The 17,663-nt window shown below is 39.2% G+C and overlaps 2 pseudogenes; both read left to right on the top strand.

The window, feature by feature from the left end:
- The first annotated feature begins 8,837 nt into the window (after positions 1 to 8,837).
- LOC148957574 (uncharacterized) lies at positions 8,838 to 13,989 on the top strand (annotated as a pseudogene).
- LOC148957575 (uncharacterized) lies at positions 8,848 to 9,522 on the top strand (annotated as a pseudogene).
- Positions 13,990 to 17,663: the final 3,674 nt, after the last annotated feature.

The following is a 17,663-nucleotide window of genomic DNA, read 5'->3' as shown; positions in this document are numbered from 1 at the left end:
ATGTAAATGATAAATAAGCCCCGGAAGCTTAATTGAGTATTTGCAGTATGCCAAATTTTTCATAAAATTATGCTAAATTTCAAATCAAGGTAGTCCCGTTTGAAAAAGAGGCTAGCGCATGCTCAGAATAGATTTTTAAGATAACAAGATTTTTGAGGATTTTTTGGCATTTTTTTAGAAAACTGGAGTTTCTCGGGGAGAATCGGTTTAAAGGTTTTAGTGGAGAGATATGCCCCTCGGGATGTCTTCCACAGCCTTTCAGCACCTTTCACCACATCAGAATCTTTCACCTCTGGCCTAAACGAGTTCCATAGGTACTCATTAACTGGAGGCCAGAATATTTCATTACAATTTTCGGGAACAAGGTATTTCACCTTGATCTGTTTTCTTTGGCTAGTTTATAGCTCAGTTTCAAAACTGGCGTTACCGAGCGTAGCTTAATCAACAGAAATTGGTAGACCCAGGGGCGGATCCAGAACAAATTTTAGTGAGGGGCAGTTGGTAGTGGGGGCGCTGAAAAATTTTCGAAATTGGTGTGGAGAGTACGCTATATACAACAATTTCAGATATATTTTCGGAATAAACAACATAACTTTCAGGTAATTCTTGAAGCAAAATAACCTATCGGTCTCAGAAACTTTTTCACCTGATTCTCATTCTTCAAAAGGGGCGCACAATTTCCAAAAAAAGGGGTGCCAAACTTGCTTCAACTCGTTGAGGGAGGGGCAACTGCCCCTAGTTGCCCCCTCTTAAATCCGCCACTGGGTAGAACTTATGGGGTGCTAATAATTATAGGGTTAAAAGGCACTCGAGGAACACATCTGAAGATTCCCATTCCTCGCAATTGTGTGCAATTACCGCTTCGGTAGAAGCCCGCTCTTCGAGCTCTCAATTAATAAGATCATCCTCTTTGCGATTAACGCGATGATCTTCCTGATATATGTCGCTTTCGCCATACAAACTGACAACATCATCGTGAAGGGCGGATTGTTGTCGAGATCAGGTGAAGTAGCCGCTTAAGAATATAAAGGGCCACATCCAAATTCAGCAAAATGTAAAACAAATTGTAAAAATACTTAGCTAGTGAAAGCAGTAATAAAAATCTCATATACCATACCAGCAGCAATTCGGCACGAAGAACGTGGAGTTGAAGGCGTTCCATAAATGCTGCAAATTTCGAGCTCTCTCTCGTACTCCTCCGTAGCGTCATAGTGGATGACGAAATAGCATTTTGAATAGGAATTGGGTTAAAGAGATTTGATGCTGTGTTCATCATTGCAACCATTGGTCTTGTGTTTGGCATTGTCTTCTGGCGCCTGTCATCGAAAAAACAATCAGGGTTATTAGACTTCTGGCTGGTAGTATGTCTTGATGTTATAGGACTGGAACCTAAATACTAAATTTGAACAGTTTATTGGCGGTACATAACTTGAAAATGGCTTTGAAAAAAGCAAACATTTCACAACATATTAACTAAAAGCTTTTTCGTTTGACATTGCTCAGAGCATAATACGTCAGAATAAAGGTCCGAAAGAGCACGATGAAAAATATATCCCAAAACATAGAAATTTTGAAGAGCTTCCTTCGGAATAGAATACAGTCAGTAATGGATCGAATGGAGCAATGTACCCACATGGATAGGCTATTTTATATTTTAGCACAAGTGAATTTATTTTTCTGTAATTACATCCCACCAGAGATTGAGAATAGTTTGCAGATAGCAAGAGAGACATTCGCATTCTCAGGAGATATTGAGCACGGGCAAGTTTTTGAAAACACTGGAAGTCGAGGTCGCCCTACTTTACTTATTTCCAAGGATTCTTTAGAAGTATATCTAAGTTATGGAGACTCGACTGAGGAAACTACTAGTTGTGGCATTGGTGTTTGCCCTACTACCTCTGGAGGCACTCGGCCTAGGGCCTACTGGGGCAAAACTTGCTGCAGTCTGTTCTGATGCTGCTGCTGATGCGTGCATCGTCGTGACTATTGTACGTGTATCAGTTGAATTCGTGGGCACATTTGATATTGAATCGATACGTTGCAAAGCATTCTGAAGGATGCTTCGAATTTCTTCCATCTCGTCTTCTTGCTACATTTGGCGGGAATTCACAATGATATGGAAGGTCTCTTCGCCAAAACGAGGTCGACGCCTCGACGCATGAGGTTAAGATGGTGGGAATGCGTCGAGTCGTTGACTTGTTGGTCGAGTCTTCGACTTGTGCGTCGACTCGTCTAAAAGCAAGGGGACTAAAGCGCTAAACAACGTTGTCGGGCAGCGACTCGGTGCATCGAATGACTAAAACGATTCATAGATTCCACGAAACTCAGTGGTGAGGTGCCGAAACCACGACTCGATATTTTTATCCAGGATCTAACTTCATATCCAACTGCCACCATTTTCACATTACTCCATAACTTCAGTTACATTATCAAAAAATCTTTTTTAAAATGTGTCCTGATGTAGCTGTGGCTCGAAAATGAAGCAATCTTGACCTGATTGTTGAATAGATCGACCCTCCAGGCGGAAAACCTCCCCGTCAGAACTTGAAAGAAAACCTCCCCGTCACGAATTTAAAAGTGGGGGGGGGGGGGGCAAGGCTAAACAATTTGGGGCCAAGGCTTCTTACCTCTTTTACTGCAGCTTTTAAACTACTTTCTTCGCAAAAAAGTGGGTGAGCCATGGCCATTCCATTCCCTCCCCTGTGGCGCGGGCCCTGTATTATGACTTGACTGCTAGCATTTTGAATCGTAGATGTGTTGGGGATGCGTTGATACATGGGTTTAGCATCGGCAATACTACTGTATCATTCTTGACGTCGTTTCAAATAAAGCCTTTTCCCGATTATGAAGTCTTCTATGAGTCTGCTTACTGTCAAAATTTCATATGGATAAAATTTTAGTAGGATAATAGGATATGTTTCCAACATTTTTTGCTTATGTTATTCCGAGTTTAGATCTAAAGGGAACGGAGTGTTTGAAATAAAAGACCTTCGTTTTGCGAAAAAAAAATCATGAGTCGAAATTACTGTAAATCCTCGAATTGCCCCCCCCCCTCCCCCTCGAAAAAGCCCCTCTCGAATAAGCCCCCACCCTAGAACTACAAATTGTCAATAAGCCCCTCGATTAGGCCCCCACTACTACTGTAGATCCTTGAATTGCCCCCTTCAATTTGATGATTTTGCCATTTGACGTTTTATTGAATTATCTCAAAAAATCATACTTTTGATAATAATCAATTGAATACTCATAGAAAAATTCCTACTAAAATAAACGAGGTCTTTAATAATGTCTTCTTAATGTCAAGAATAATTTTATAAGCCTCTTCGTATAAGCCCCTCCTCCCTTGAATAAGCCCTTATCTAAAAATATAAAAAATAGATAAGCCCCCGAGAAGCTAATTCGAGGATTTACGGTATCAAAATGGAGCAGAAAAGCGAAAGAAAAAAGAAGGAACGAGCAGTCAAATTTGAAGGTGAAACATTATCTATGCCCAAATCGTGGCAGTTGGTTTCAAACCAACTGCTTGTAATAATTCGGAAGACAACATCGATGAAAGGACTGCACCGGCAGTAATAAACTATGAACTGGCCTCGTCAGCTAATTTTTTGAACAACGATGACGCTGTTGATGAGGAAGGGGAAAGGAAGGACGAGAAAAGGTATTTGGATGATTTAGAATGTAGATGCAGAGGTGGAATAGATTATGAGGCTACAGGAATGGATGAAGCAGATTAATCTGAAAGTAACAGGCACATTGAGCTCCTCCCCAAAGTTGCTGCACAATGGACTTCCATAACAGATGATTTAAAATATTATTGGGCCTCCCGAGGGCCTAAAGAAGGTCAAAACTGGTCCTCTTCATATGATCGTTCTTGTGCAGATTTGGACATTTTAGTTAAGCCTCGTTTAGGATTTGGAATATGTTTTCAGGTTGCTGAGAGAAGAGTGAATCGCTATTGAGTAATCAAATCAAAAATGAGTTTAAATATCACACAAATTGGTATATAAGTGGCGACCCTAGCAAGACACTTCTGGTAAGACTAGATTAACTATTATTTTTCGTTTGTAAGAACCTTATTTTTATGGCCTAGCCATAGCAAGGTCATCCATGATCAGGGGCGAAACTACCGGGGGGGGTGTGGGGGGGGTGTGACACTAGTCGATTTCGCAGGGCAATCGAAGATTTCGCAGGGCGCCAAGAAGAGCTTTATTGCCACGCAGAAATGCCACCTCTGAAGTTCGTAAAGAGCCGTTTAGGAATTTTGAAATGGAAATATCGTATTTGTTATGAACCTCCCTTCCTGACATTGCATTATAGAGAACGGAACAGGTATGTAAGGAAAAGCTCCGTTATTTGCAAAGCGAAAGCATTTCTTACCGAAAGTCATAGCCAATGGATGCAATGATTGATGCATATGTTTATGAGGGCAAGGTTGAGTCATGCAAATTAATTTAAGTTTTAAATTATTTTCATGACAAGCACGGCGTCACTGGGGGGGGGGGGGAATTAGGGGCTGAAGTCCCTCACTTTGGTCAAGATAGGAATTTTTTATCATTTTTTCTAATACCTTTTAACAGTGCATAAAAAACATCGTTAAGATACCGATTTTGTTTCATCTAATTGCTAACTTTTCACGTATATTTTTATTATTTTTCTTTTATTTGCATTAAGTCAGTAAATCACTTTCTGTATCATTGCAATGTTTTAATTTTGGATGGCCTTCTTGATACAAGAAACTGCACATTTCTGTTCAGGAAAAAAATTCTCCCAATCGAAACAACATCTTCCTCTGTCATTCACAACTACGTGCAATCTGAAACGAGCGGTTGCCGTTTCTTTCCTTCCCCAACGTCTAACATTAAGAGTTTTAGCATGACATCCCCCTCCCGTTTTTTCCCAATTAACAATAATATTTTCAATAAACAATCAATTCTTTTAGTACAATAGTATTTTGCTAAATTTTTGTCTGAAAGATGCTTTTTAGCCCTTTTTACAAGGTATAATTTCAAAAAATTTCTTCACGTCGGACCCAACCATGGTGGGTCCTCCTACCTCACTAAACTCGACTCTTAGCCCCACTGGGTTAAATTTCGTTCCGCTGTCTACATCATTACCCACCCCCCATCCCCCCAATTAGCTGTTTATTAGCTTAATTTTGCAAACCAACATTAAATGAAGTGAATATAAAAAAACAATTTACGCTCACGTAGAGAAATAGAAATTTCATAGGCAATGAAGTTTCAAGTTTGTTTTTTTTTTTGCTTAGAGGTTTGTCCTTGGTAAAGACCAGTGTACACTGGTAGAGCTTTCACTAGTAACCTATAGACAAACCGTTGCTACGAGGTCTGCAGGGTACCACTCAGTTTTGCAGGGCAGAAACCCTTTTCACCCCCCCCCCCCAAACTATTGGCCAAGTTACGCCCCTGTCCATGATTAACACTTTAGTCGAGTAAAAGGGGCCCCAGTAAGTTAGGATGTCTCTATCTAATACTAGTGCTCAAGGAGAGGTTGAGAACGGCCGGGAGGTGACCGAAGGTGTAATTAGAGAGAAAAATTGACATTGAAATAACGAAGCTAACATTTTATTCGGAGCAAACCGACAGGAGTGGCGGCATGGGGGGGCAAGGGGGGGGCTTTAGCCCCCCCTAGATTTTTGATAGCCCCCCCGTCGGCAGCCAATCAATTTTTGCTTTCTCAATACCGTCGGCACTTGATGGATGTCACCCGGTTTACATGATGTTTGAATGACATAAATAATCGAGGAGAAAACTGCACTGGCTGGTTTATGGTTTTCTCAATGGCTTTTCTTCGGCAATTTTACTATCATAGTGGCATTATATCCTGTCGCTTCCGCGAAAGCCGTGACTTAATTTCATGGTGCTCCTTCGCATGACCCACAATACCATCGTGCTCCTCTAGGTTGAAATCCCTGTTGCTGCTTAAAATTCATGCGAAACGTGCAGAGATGCTTGATTTGGATCATGTTTTGGAAATTTACCCTAACAACAGCAAAATCACGCTGTTATAAATAAAGTCTTTAATGAATTTTCTTCTTAAGGGATTCTCTTTTCGTTTCAAGAAATTATTATTGCCAATGAAAACATTTCGATCATGAGCACATTTTGCGTAATAAATTTTTCAAAAAGCACTTCTTGTCCTTTTTCATCAACTATTTTCCAATAGCATTTTTCACCGCATAGCTCGCGACAAACAAATGGTTTAGAGAAAACCGTCGATTAACTTCTTCCAACATAGATAGGAAGAAGTATTCAACAATAGGCAATATTTGTGCATTAAGTTTCTTACAAGGCACAAATTGCCGATAAAATCTCGTGGACTCCGACACAGGTTGAAAAGTGGGGGCGGGGAGGGGGAATTTTGAAAGGGAGAATTTAGCACCCACAACAAACGATTTTGGAAAAATGCTCTATTGCTTGCTCTATATGCTTGCTTGCTTTTGGAAAAATGCTCTATATTGGTGCCCCTTCATTGGAGGTGCTGCTCAGGGGCGTCGCGACTGGGGGGTTGTCACACCCACCCAAATAGTATCTCAATAGGAAATTTCAGGTAAAATCCGCTCGGTGGAAGAAACGCTTTAGGTATTTCAGAGACCTTCCTGTCATAAAATCAATAAAGGATCAAGCAATCTTAGGTAAAATTGTGCCTCGTGTCCATTTCTCCTAAAGTTTCTCAGTAGAAGCGTCAACTGCAAACACTATGAGCTCCAGATTTTTCTTAACATTCATAAGGCATGCTAAGATGGAGAGAGGAATCTAAATTTAAAAGTAACTGACAACCTGGTATTTTTCAAGACCACGGCGAAATTGTTGTTTTTATCTGCTGTAAAAAAGTTTTGCAAAAAGACAATAATTTTCAATAGGATTAGGAGGATTGCTTTAGTGAAATCTGCTTAAAAGAGGGCATTTTCAAGGGAACTAGAAGCATCACGATTCGAAAATTTCCTGCCCCTTCGGCGGCAACCATGGTGCCGCCTCAGGTAGTAACTATATATTTTGCCCGTCCCGATATAGAGATTTGACAAGACTATTAGGAAAGTTGGTTATTATCATACAGAGTTAGATTGACAAAATGTATTGCAGAGTTTTGTGACACCAGCTAAAAAGTTTCAGGCAATAGTTTTTTAATCAGGTAAATTTGCATTCTACAACCCCCCCCCCCCAAACGAGGCTTGCCTCGCGACGGCCTTGCCTGCTATATGGGGCAAATCGAATTTTTTTTCTGTCGGCAATTTGACACACCCAGCGTCGGCAGTTACGGAGAATATAAACTTCGGCACCTTAAAGGTTTGTCTCTAGCGCCACCCCTGCAAACCGATGACCTGATTCAGGAAAATGCTATTGAAGAGGTCAAGGTAGTTTCGGAAAGAATGGAAAGTTTACAAGGTAAAATATTAACCTTATATCAAAATCAGTGAGGGAGAAACAAGTGAGACAATGGAAAAAGGACATTAAGGAAAGGTATACGCCATTGATTGAGCAGAAGGAAAGGCTAGTGAATGTTTTGAAAGAACAGCAAAATAGGCAATTACTAAACAAAGAGAGAGATATCATTAGGGAGTCACAATTCAAACAGGAAACTGAACAGCGAAGAATAGCGGAAGTTCAAGAACAACAAGCGAAGTTTGAGCAAAACAATAGGAGACAAAGGTTTGAGCTAGAAAAAGAATTATGGGAACAGAAAATGAAAGCAGAGCTCGAGATCGTAGAAAAGAAAATGGAGATGGAGAAAGTCATCAAATTGATCAGGCAAAGTTACCAAAATTGAAAATAACAGCATTCAATGGTACAGCAAGTGATTGGGTAAGGTTTGAAAATATGTTCATTACACAGGTGCATAAGAAAAATGTAACAGACGAAGTGAAATTTGGCTACCTACAAGAGATGGTATGCCCAAAAGAGGGAGCAGTGGTGTATGGAAGATCTAATCGAGAATCTTGGAAAATGGCTGAAGAGAGATAAACCAGATTAGCAAATGGACAGTTCTCCAGACACAACAAAGAGAGAAAAGCACTGGTTTTCCAAAGGGGAGGGAAGAGCTTCAGTATTAAAGCCAAGCAGACAAGGGCCAAATTGTATGTTTTGCAAAGAAAGCCATTGGGGAGATGCATGCCCAACATATGACACCCTGGAAAAGAGAAAGAAGTTCTTTGTAGAAATAAGGTTATGTTTCAATTGTGGGCACAGAGAAAATAAATGTCACAGCAGAGGCTGCTTTAAGTGCAAATCAAAACATCATACAAGTCTATGTGACATGAGAGAACAAGCCAGCTCAACATGGTGCACAAAACAGCGCCAGTTGACTTGTCCATTGAAGAGAAAACATTGCCAGCCATTGTCCCGTTGAAATTGTAGGGTGAAACTTTCTGGGCACATTTAGACACTGGTGCAGGAAGAGATTTTATTTCAGAGGATGCTGCAAAGATGCTGCAAAGATGCTAGGGCTAAAGCCAATGGGGTATGAAGTGGGCACTTAATAATAGTAAATGGAACAAAGAAACAGTCATTACCAATTTACCAAATAACAATTAATTCATTGGATGGGATATTAAGTGAGAGAATTGAAATGACAAGAGTAGATTTGCCAGATTTCACCACCATTGAAAGGCCAAGTATAAAGGAATTGAAAGAGAGGTTTAAACATACAAGGGATAAAATATTTTACACACACGCAGGAAGCAAATATACTACTCTATTGATATTGGGGGATAATACTTATTGCAAAATAAAAACTGAATAAGTTTGTCAAGGCAAGAAGGGAGAGCCAATAGTAGAGGGCACAACATTCGTGAATGTTATTTATGGAGGTGACAGAACAAGTGGCACGTGCATGTATGTGAAAGACAGCAAAGATTTTGAGAGACTTTACAGTCTTGATATTCTTGGAATAGAAGATAGGAGAGAAGACGACCTGTCAAACATTCACAGAGAATTCCCAGAGAATTATTTAATAGTGCGCATGGTGTTCGATGCAAGTGCTAGGCCAAGCCCAATAGGGAACAGCCTTAATTAATGTATGTACACTGGCCCAGCCTTGCAACCACAATTATGGGAAATCATTGTGAGAGCACGAATGTCTGCACAAGTGTTGAAAGGAGACCTGCAATAGGCATTCCTACAGAAAGGTATAGCTCAACCGGATAGAGATGCATTTAGGTTTCAATTTAACATCAATAGCAAAGAGGAACATCTACGCTTTGCAAGAGTGCCATTTGGAGCAGAAGTGAGCCCATTCATTTTAGGAGCAACACTGAGGTATCATATTGATCAGTACAGAGACATTTATGAGGAAGCAGTTGAAGATTTGCTAGAGAACACTTACGTGGACAACCAAATGACAACAGGACACTGCAAAGAACAGTTAGATGAATTCAAGATCGAAGCAACATATATTCTAGAGAGAGGGAAGTTTCCCGTCCACAAATGGGAATCTGACATCAAGGTGCTAGAATGTGATGGAATGCAAAATCCAAGCAAGATATTAGGCTATACGTGGGATAACTAGAATGATTCTATTTAAATCCAGGTTCCAAACAAACAAACCGTGAAATAATGACAAAGAGATCAATGTTGCGTATGTTAGGGAGCATTGGGGCTGATGTCACCAACACTTGCTGAAGGAAAGAGTATCTACAGAGAGGCATGCGAGGAAAGCAGTCAATGGAACAAGGAAGTTTCTCCGTCTGTAAAAAAGGACTGGATCAAATGGACAAGTCAGTTGCGCAGTGTCAAAATTCAAAGAAGCTTTACAAAGGATATCATGAAAGTCATCTTCATACATTCGCTGATGCAAGCAACAAGGCATGTGCAACAGTCACCCTTGCTGTAATCGAACATGGAACAGGCAGAGTAATGGGATTGTTGAACTCGGAATCAAAGATCGCAAAAAGAAACACTAGTATTGCAAGATTAGAACTTATCAGTGGTCACATGAGCGCAAATCTAGTAAAGAACTTATGTCAAGCATTGAAAAATTTGCCAATTGCTTCTATTACTGTGTGGATGGATAGCATGGTGGCACTGTACTGGATAACCAACTCAGGAAAAACTTGGAAAACCTTCGTATCAAATAGAGTGAAAAAAATATCACAGAGAACTCAAAAGAATTCTGTTAAATAGAGACATTATCATAGCGAAAAGAATGTTGCTGATCTCGGAAGTAGAGGAGCCTCTATGGAGAAGCTACAAAAAGGAAATTGGTTCCAAGGACCAAGTTGGTTATTGGATGAGGAAAACTAGCCAGCACAGCCAGTTCTTAAGAGTTCAAAGCAATCAAGTGAAGTCAATGAAAGAAATTGTTGCTCTCTCGAAGGAAAATGAAGTGTTGATAGATGAGTGGGACAGTTTACTAGAACGTAAATCCTATTGGACTACCCTGCGAGTAACAGCCTGGGTATTGAGATTCGCAAATAACTGTAAAGCCAAGATTAACAAAACAAAGAAAAGAAGTGGAGCATTAACAACATCCAATCTATCTTGAAAATGGAACATTCGCACAGAAGTTAATTCAATATGAACACGAGAGGATAAAGCATTTTGGTTTGGCTAGTACAATGGCAGCAATTAGAGAGAATTGGCATATTTTGAATTTGAGGTCACTAGTCAAGAGATACATACATAATTGCAAAATATGCAAAGTATTTTCAACCAAACCCTATCGAGCAAACTTAACTGCACAAATGCCAAAATCCCGCACAGAACAGAGCCGCCCGTTTGAATTTACTGGAGTAGATTTTGCGGGGCCGATAATTTACAAAGTTGGAAAGAAAGAAGAAGCAAAGGCCTATATTGTCATATTCACTTGTGCTGTAATGAGAGCCATACATCTGGAAATGACAAAATCCCAGACTGCGGAAGAATTCAAAAGGAAGTTGAATGTATTCATTGCAAGGCAAACAAGACCAGCAGTCATTATTTCTGATAATGGGGGAGCTTTTAAAGCCACAGCAGAGTGAATCGAAAAGCTTCGAAAGAGTGAATCTTTACTTGACTTTCTTGCTCGACAAGAGATTAAATGGAACTTCAATTTGAGTAAAACACCTTGGTGGGGGGCAATATATGAAAGGATTATCAAAGACATCAAGGCCACCCTTCACAAAACGCTCGGTCGTTCTCACCTCTCTTTTGAGCAACTAGAGTCCATGAAATTGAAAGTGAGTTTCGGTGAGGGTAAGGTCCTCACACCAAATAGTATATTGTGGGGACAAAATGCTCATACCCTGGATGACATAGAAGTAGATTTGGACAGTGTGTCAAAGTGTCAAAGACGACTTTAAAATGCAAGAACACATGCTTGGACAAGATGGTCACGTGATAATGTCAAAAACCTGATGGACTATCATAGAATCAACAGAACAGAAGCAGTTGTACCAGAGATTGGTGAAGTAGTGTTGATTGTTGGAGAGGAAAAAAATCGTGGACTATGGATGTAAGGGAAAGTTTTGCAAAATGTTACAGGAAGAGACGGTGTTATTCGAAGAGCGGTTGTATTACACAAGGGAAATCGTCTGGAGAGGCCTTTACAGCATTTATGCCCTCTGGAAATCAGAAATGAGATGCCTGCAGAGAAGAGGTTCATTCAAGAGGAAGCAGAGTAGCCGCAAGAAATGCAGAGACAAAAACTAAACTGATTTTCGACGATGAGCAAACTGACTGTTGTGGTTAAAACTTTAGTCTTAGCTAAACTTTTAGGGGAGTGTGTGCCGATTTGGTCATTTTAGTTTAGCCTCGTTTAGGCTTTAGAGCATGTTTTCAGGTTGCTGAGAGAAGAGTGAATCGCTATTAAATCGTGAGCAATAAACAATCGTGAGTAATCAAAAGTGAGTCTATATATCACACAAGTTGGTATATTCTTAAAGATTTTCCAGCCAGAGAAAGAATGAAGAAAACTCGCTACATTCACAAATCGTTGCTAATAAAGCAGCTGCCAAATAGAGAGTCAGTTGAGAGGAACTTGCTTTTGTACTCACCCTGAGAATCCAGAAAGATACATAAAGTCTTTACAACACTCCTTTCTGGAAATAAAGTTTCGATGAAAGATAAAAAAGGCACATACAAAAAGCTAAGGAAAGAAAGGGAACAAAGATCGCTTTCAAAGAACAAGGTTTTTTGCCGAATTCTTATTGGAACTTATTCTTGAGAGACATGCGGCATTCTTCCAAAAGAAAATGATTTACCTATGAAAATAGTTCTGTCTGGTCAATGGGATCAGTTTAAAAATTGAGAAGATAGATGTTGGTGTGCCCCAAAGCTCACGTCTGGCTCCCCTTCTTTTTCTTATTTATGTAAATGATCTGTCAAAAATTTTGTCGTTTCCATGTATGCTGATGATACTAGTCTGTGCTACCAGTCCACGAATATAAAAGTCCGTAACGCAACCAGGAATGCAGCATAATTAAAATATTTGTAAACTGCCATATAAAATCTCAGAAAACTCCTTTAAGATTTTACTAGGTGGGGACATTATAGGCGATGCTTTTTGACGTTCAAGGACATAAGTTCATTGGGCCTGATTGTATGGAAGCGGTCTGGCCCGGTAAGTGGGCTGGGTTGTTTACCGAGACGGAATTTACGTTGGTATTATATGTGAAAAGAGTTGTCTCGTCAAGCGGGCCAGCTCGGCTGTATTTGCCTGCGCATAACAGTTTTGCGCGTTGTATGTTAAAAGGCGGGAAATTTAGAAGTAAATGTAAAATGACGCGGCATTATCGTGGAGGAATTAAAACAATGCTGATCTTGAATATTTCCAAGATGTTTAGCCTTTGGCTTGCTTTAGCCTTTCAAATGAATGGCTTGATTTATTGCTACAGTTTGTACAGGAAAAGTGTAAACGAAATCTTATCACGGACTGAAAAGAAGTTTGGTGTTAAAAAAAATTAAAGGCAGAGACATAGTCAGTTAAGTTTTGCAGCAGCAGCAGCAGATTTACTGACTTTGTCGGCCATTTTGATTCTTGTGTGTCGAAGAAAAGAAACTGCGCATGCTTCAGTGTGTGTTTTCAGCCCGCTTGCCAGGCTTGCTCGGTTTGATGCGATTACATGGAAACGAGCCAGTCCGTTTGGCGAGCCAGCCCGCTTACACCAAAGCGAGCCAGGCTGGCTCACTTCCTTGTAATAGTAGCTCACTTTTCACGTGTAACAGACCATAGACGTGAGCTGGCCCGTTTCCCGAGCCAGCCCGTTTACCGGGCCAGTTCGCCCCATATAATCCTTTGCTAGTTGCTTCACTAAAACTAAAAGCTTATAGTGTGTGAATAAAGGAAAGGCCACAATAGCAGGCTGCTCGACGGATTCCGAGGGAATACTTGCGGCAAAAAATCGATAAAATAAAACCCCGTATGCCGGAGCGAAATATTAGCCATAACTGATTTATGAGTGTTTGTTGCTGTTCATTCTCGTCGCGTTGCGATTTCCTTATTTACTTCTATAAAAGCCTATAGCTTGAATTGTATTTATCTTTTCTGAAAATATTGGTTTTAGGGTTTTTCCAGAATTTTCGACTGTCAGCTACATCCTTTGCGTTCAGTGACCAATAGTAATGAAATTTTGCTTTACGTAACAATGAGACAGATGTGTTTCTTTCCTTCTTATAAAGTAAGTAGTTTTCTTCTGTTAGGACAGTGCCTAATCTAAGGGTGATTTCCAAAACAACTAAAATTCTTTGTTGGTCTATGGAAACATTTTTGTGGCCATGCCCTTTAGATTTCAAACTTTTGTGGCCATACCTATGCTAAATTAACACACGAAACAAAATTCAGCGCAGTACTGTTGTTATCAGTGGCGCAGCGTCTATGTATGCTAATAAATACGTTGTAGTGTTAAAGTCAATGCATAACATTTTCTGCAATAAACGGCTCTTTTTCTGATCATGAGCAGCATGCAGTGATTTCCATTGCCAACATGCCAATTGGCTATTTTTCCAAGTAAAGAGATTGCCAAAAATTGTGAAATTCGAAAAATCAAAAAAAAAACTGAAGCCCCCCGACATCACTCTTTTTGCCTGCCTGAAATAAGAGAAATATGCGATGCTCCAGTGCTGCTTGAGAGCAGTGGCCACAATCAAAGTCTCGATTACCTGAAACAGCCATACAAACGACCTCTTTGTGAATCCGTGACAAAATCGTCTCGGATAGGTGTTTACACTGTCCCGTTCAAAAACGGAACCGTGACGGTACAAAATTCGTTCGCTTTCAAAGCAGGGTCAAAACTGTTCCGGATAGCAGAGCAAAATCGTCACGGTTCCACAGTGCTAGTGTAAACGGAAGGGCGAACCGCGACAGTTTTGTCACGGTTCCAAACTTGCACGGGACAGTGTAAACAGGGTCTGAGAGCAGTGAGAATTTTCCGGACTGGAGCTTGCGGTCAGCCTTAGCTCAAGCATTCCCAATGTTTGATAATCCGCAATATTATTCTGCCTATAAGCTGCTTTTTGCGAATATTCCTTGCGTGATACATCATTGGAAATCTAGTTATTTTCCATTCTCTACTTTGTGACTGTTAACCAGAGAAATTATTTCGTCAAAGTGGGGTCAAAGTCTATTTGTCATGATTCGCATTCCGTAATTCAAGTCAAAAGGCTTGCCAGTATAGTCAGAATTTACGGACCAGGGCATGCGGTAGACCTGAGAGGCCCTATAAGGGGTATTTGAAATATGAGATAATTGAGATTTTCGGGATTAAAATATAAATATTTAGGTTTTTGAGTCTTGAAATATGAAATAACTTTGGCTCCCAGTATGAAATGTAGAATAACAAAATAACTTAATAGGTTACTTCTTTAAATGTTGTGTGAGAATTATCTACTTGATAACAGCATTGACTTTTTATACATTCCAAAAAGTTACATAACAAGTTATTGTAATACCTTAACTACACGCTACTTTACATACACTACAAAGACGATACCCCGGGGAGAATCAATTCTGTCTACCCCGGGGCCATAACATAGAGAGGGGAAAAATGCACGTTTGTAATTAGAAATACTTGAAGATATAAGAGACTATTGATCTCAAGCATTAACTCAAGTGAATATTGATCTGTAGACCTGTTTAGATACCAACTATATTACACCTGGTTGTTCTTTTAATCTTCTCAATCTTTTTAGGAGTTTAAAAGGCTTTTCATACCAATAGGAAAAATACCAATAGCATAAAATCTACCGCAAATACTTTTGGCTTATATTATCTCATTGAAATAGACGAGAACATCAAATAACATCATTAACATATTTTTATCTATTGCTTATTCCACATATATACTTACTAGCCATTCTTCCTAAGACCACTAAACCACTGTTTTGTAAGCTATTTAAGATGCAGGATTGACTTGCTGATAATAAAATTCAGAAAAATATTGTTCGCTCTTCAATTCTTTTATCTGGAGCTAACATGTTCACCGGAACGTTATTCTAATCTTAAAAATGTTGTGTCCGACCATATCATTTTTGTTTCAGTTATGCTAAAGCAAAAAGTAATGCTAAAAGTGATTATAAGCTGCGCAAAAGGATCAAACAATAAAGCAATATTATGAAAAGCCACAAACACGCAACCGCAAAGGGTATTTGGTCCACTCCAACTGTTTTTTCCAACTGGATGGAAGTTTAAATCATAAAAGTAAAGGCCGCTGATCTTTTCAAGCCTTGGAAGCATTCTGGTAATTGTCCAGCAGTCATTTTACTGGAAGCATGAAAATTGCACGGTCAGCAAAATTGCGACATTCGAATTTCTCAAAACTGATGTTATCGTCAAAAAAGCTTGTAATGTGGACGTGACTTCCGGTCTTCTGCCAGAAAGTTCCCAAGGCTTAATGATTTAAACCTTTAAAATTTCGGTAAGGCTGGTTACTAAATGGTTATGCAAAATTCCCTGTCTATAAAATATCTACTCTTTAGAAACATGTCGTCAATCTGCAGCATTTATTTTGATTTTTTCTTGAAAACGTCGTAAGAGTTGATTTCACTTAGCTTTAGCTTCGAATTAATATTATTTTAGCATTATTTCTTTCTAATGAATGCACCTAAGACTGTAAGTGACTAAAAATAACAGTATGACTGTAGTATGAAGAATCGATTAAAGCATTAAACAACTGAATTTACTGGTTGTTAGGGCTCTTGGCGATTGGTAGAGCCAAAGAAGATGTCCTAAAATTCAAAGTTAAAAAACCCTTCAAGCTTATTGTCTCTTCCAGGCATGTCTATAACTGGCCCCTTCAGGTTGTACCCTCCACGCAAAAGACTTAAGACTATCAATTTTGGTACATGTATGTTTTTAGAGTTTCTTTAGTGTTCCCAAAAAATAAGTTGAGCAAAACAAAGATAAATATTTCATCCAGTGTCCTTAGATTCCCCTTGAAAATACCAAATGATTCCACAGTTCCAAAGAGAATCAATTCCCCACTTTTACCCAAGTACGAAATCCATTTAATTTTTTATGCACCTATTCTTTATACATTTTCAATATTCGTAGCTGCAAAATTGGTTTTGAAGACTCGGTCCATTTTGTATGTGAGTCGGTCCAACTATTTCTGACACCTGGAGGCAGAATGGAACATTTGACGATTCTGAAATACTTTGCTTTGTTAATTTTGAAATATGAAATAATTTCAAGATATCATCATGAAAAATGAAATAATGTCATCCCCTGATAGGGCCTCACCTGAGCGCAAGCCTTGCCAAATAGTTGATGATTTGCAAGGAACAACTTTCTGAAACCATTACACATGTAAGCATCTTCATTTCTAACAACTCTCACAGCTCATTATTGTCATCTTTGATAACTATAAAAGTAGAAAATGAGAGTAGAAACTTTTGCTCCTGTTCACCTAGGCTCTGCAGAATCCTCAGCTGCATTATAGCATAAAAAATTCTTACATTATGTCGGCATTAGATGATGCCTTTTTTGAGCAGTATGAATAAGAATGAGATCTTTTGCGAAACGATTTTAGCATAGGAGCTATTCTGAAAAATTTTTTAAAACAATTGAGCTTTTTTCAAAAACATTTCGCATGGGTGATAATTTTTCCCTTGACCCCATTCACTTTCCAACCTGTGTCGGAGCATCTGATGCAAAGAATAGACACCTTGATTGATTAGAATTAAAGTACAAACGATTTGTTAACTTCAAAATCAAAATTCATTATCACGATTATCATTAATTACCGCTTGTATTTTCAAGAAGTTGAAATTACGATTACATTCATTCAATATGGCCGTATATTTTATGTTACCGTATGCCTTAGTTCTGCGCTCATGCTTCGCCACTGGTTGTTATCTTAGGCTGAAATCAAGGGTAGCTTAAAGTATTGATCGCGTTAAAGTAGTAGAGAGAGGGGAGCCTATGGGAAAATGGCAACTTTTCGGGAAAACAGGTAATATTCACCTGTGATTTATTATGAAGCTTGGATCGGGCCTTGTTATTGTTTTTTTGTAGTTGCGAGCGATGCATGATGGCTTAGCGGAGATTTTTCTTCAGAAAGGGTCCATCGTTAGCACTGCTTTGAATTCATTGTAATATGTCTCAATCTACATACACGTATTTTTTATAAGAAACTAAGGTCCTGTGCTGGTTGGCAGTTCCTTAAATTTTCTGGCCATTTTGCTATCAAAAGTTTTCTGGTATGTTTCTTAAATTTCTTAGGTAATGAATTTTTT

Source organism: Rhopilema esculentum, chromosome 21 (assembly GCF_057945365.1).
Source record: "Rhopilema esculentum isolate cy_ngs chromosome 21, ASM5794536v1, whole genome shotgun sequence".
In the NCBI taxonomy this organism is placed as follows: Eukaryota; Metazoa; Cnidaria; class Scyphozoa; order Rhizostomeae; family Rhizostomatidae; genus Rhopilema; species Rhopilema esculentum.
The sequence above is the reverse complement of the archived record's forward strand: the minus strand, read 5'-3'. Positions and strand labels throughout refer to the sequence as shown.